Below are 3108 nucleotides of genomic sequence, written 5' to 3' on the forward strand. Positions count from 1 at the left end.
GGTAAATTTCTTTTGTTGTGATAATTGAAAATGGAAACATATCTTCTTGGAATATGAGTTTTCTATGGAGTTGCATTTAAATGCTGCCAGGAAGTTCTGATAGAATCAAGGGTGGCTGAAACCAAGAAGTGCTACTTTTTGTCATCTACCAAGAAGTGTGGAGGTGGGTAGCTTCTGGCTGCATTTAGTGGCTCAACGATGCCAGGGCTGGTGTCTCTATAATTCTCTCATTTTTTTCCCTTGTGGCTACAAGCTAGTTGCTGCTGCTCTAGGCATCATGGACTACACTGGAAGCAGGAAGAAAAGAGGTGGCATCAGCCATGCTATTCTCCCCTTCCTCATTTTTTCATGGCTTATTTATTTATTTGAAAGGCAAAGTTATAGAGAATGAGAGAGAGAAAGAGAGAGAGAGAGAGAATATCTTTATCTGCTGGCTCACTCTCCAAATGACTGCAAAGACCAGAGCCAGGCCAGACCAAAGCCAGGAGCCAAGAGCTTATTCTGGGTCTCCCTTGTGGGTGGCAGGGTCCCAGGGACTTGGACCATCTTCTGCTGCCCTCTCAGGTGTATGAGCAGGGAGCTGGATCAGAAGTGGAGCAGCCAGGACTCCAACCGGTGCCCGTATGGTAGACTCCAACAGGCTCCACATTCTGTGCCACAGTGCCAGCCCCCAGTAGTAGTCCCTTTTAACAGAAAAGGAAAAAGTTTCCTAGACAACTCCTAGCAGTCTCCTTATTACCTTTTTTGGCACTGGGTCACATAACTACATGCTAAGAGGTAGGCTGACTGCTTGGTCAAGGAAATAGGATTTCTGTGGCTGGTCTAGACAAATTATGACTCATTATTTAGGGTTGAACACACATGGGTATTTCAAAATGTTCATGAAAAAATGGAATTCAAAGGTATGTTTGTTATAGTACAAAAACTTTTTTGAAAGCCATTCAAAGATTTTTCATAATAGGCATTTTTCCTGAACATTTTGAAGATCCTCTCCTGTTATTTGAAATAAAATCAGGGTTTGGCTATCAGGGAAGAATAGTTGTTGAGCATGAGATGTGTGGGCCAAGGGAAGTTGAGGGCCTCTGCACCACAGTCTCTTCCTCTCCCTTCCTTTCCCAAATGCCCCCTTTGTGCCTTTCTACCAAGATCAGGGTTTCTCCTCCCCCTTTGCTTCTTTCCGCATTCCTGTGGTTATTTCCTCCTCGCTTGTGGATGCCTCGTCCCACCACGACATTCCCTCAGTTACGGAGATGAGCGCTGCCCCCCTGCCCTCTGCCCTCAGAGTGGGAAAGAGCACGAATGCTAAGCTAAGAGCTTTTTTGACTTTCCAAGGTATGATATGAAATTCTAAAAATGTATTAAACTTTTAAGGTTTAAATTTCATTTATTCTCATCAAAACCCAATGTCCTGGGTTGAGGAAGACCACCCATGCCCAGCTGACAATAAGGCAATATTTGTTTTTTTTAAAAGATTTATTTATTTATTTGAAAGTCAGAGTTAAAGAGAGAGAGACAGAGAAAGACATAGAGAGAGAGAGAGAGGTACTCCCCAACTGGCCGTAAAAGCTGGAGCTGTGCCGATTGGAAGCCAGGAGCCAGGAGCTTCTTCTATGTCTCCCACTGGGTGCAGTGAACCAAGGACTTGGGCCATCTCCACCACTTTCCCAGGCCATAGCAGAGAGCTGGATTGGAAGTGGAGCAGCCAGGACTCAAACCGGCACCCACATGGGATGCCAGCACTGCAGGCAGCAGCTTTACCCACTACGCAACAGCGCCGGCCCCAATACCCGTTTTCACTAAAGGTTGTGCTGATGTTAAGTGTTGGCTGATTGAAAAGATAAAGGAGAAAAAATTAGCAAAATCCTTGCTATTTCCCAGAGCAGGAATGAGCCGAGCTCATTCTCCAGCTCTCCTGCTTGCACATCTGCTGGACATCCCACCCCACTTCCTCTCCCAAGTGTCCTCCTTTGCACCCCTTTTTCCCTTTCTACTTCTGTGTCTTCTGCTGACTGGACCCTGTGTTGCACCTCGTGATCCCTTTGAGTTCAGAATTGCCTGCGGCTTCCCTTTCATCATTTCGGATTTGCCTGAGGTAGATGACTGCTTGCTCCAGGTTCCACTCACCACTCTGTGCTAGGGATGATGAGCTTTCCAGAGTGTTCTAGGGCTAATGTGTCCCTGGCCATGGGCCAGCAGGTACAATGGGAAGAATCACCATGTTCCTAAAGTTGTAATTATGAAATGCATGAAGTTTGTGTTCCTTAAATAGAAGGTTTCGAAAAAGAGAAAAATGGGCTGTTCATGATATGTTAATGAATAGACATGGCTGTATTCCAGTAAAACTTTATTTACAAAAACAAAAAAAAGAGTTACTCTTCATTTTGTAAAGAAGTTACTGATGTAATATGAGATGTGGTACTTGAACATGAACAGTTTGAGGAGTTCTTCAAAAATTCATGGGAAAAGTGTATTGTGAAAATGGTATGGGCATCAAACATTTTTGCACAAAAGTAAACTTACTCACACAATCTCTTTTGAAGTACCCTTGTATGTGGCTTCAATCTCCTTTAAAAAAAAAAATCGCATTGGCCAGCGCCGCAGCTCACTAGGCTAATCTTCCGCCTGCAGCGCCGGCACCCCGGGTTCTAGTCCCAGTCAGGCACCAGATTCAGTCCCGGTTGCTCCTCTTCTGGTCCAGCTTTCTGCTGTGGACTGGGAAGGCAGTGGGGGATGGCTCAAGTGCTTGGGCCCTGCACCTGCATGGGAGACCAGGAGGAAGCACCTGGCTCCTGGCTTTGGATCAACGAAGCAGCCATTTGGTTGGTGAACTAACAGAAGGAAGACCTTTCTCTCTCTCTCTCTCTCTCTCTCACTGTCTAACTCTGCCTGTCAAAAAAAAAAAAGCATCGTATTTATTTATTTGAGAGGCAGAGTTACAGACAGAAAGGAAAAGAAAGAGAGAACGGTCTTTCCTGTGCTGTTTCACTTCCCAAATGGCCACAACAGCCGGAGGAGCTTCTTCTGGGTCTTCCACGTGGGTGCAGGGGCCCAAGCACCTGAGCCATCTTCTACTGCTTTCCCAGGCCACAGCAGAGAGCTGGATCGGAA

Source organism: Oryctolagus cuniculus, chromosome 14, assembly GCF_051225735.1.
Source record: "Oryctolagus cuniculus isolate XC-2025 breed Fujian yellow rabbit chromosome 14, ASM5122573v1, whole genome shotgun sequence".
In the NCBI taxonomy this organism is placed as follows: domain Eukaryota; kingdom Metazoa; phylum Chordata; class Mammalia; order Lagomorpha; family Leporidae; genus Oryctolagus; species Oryctolagus cuniculus.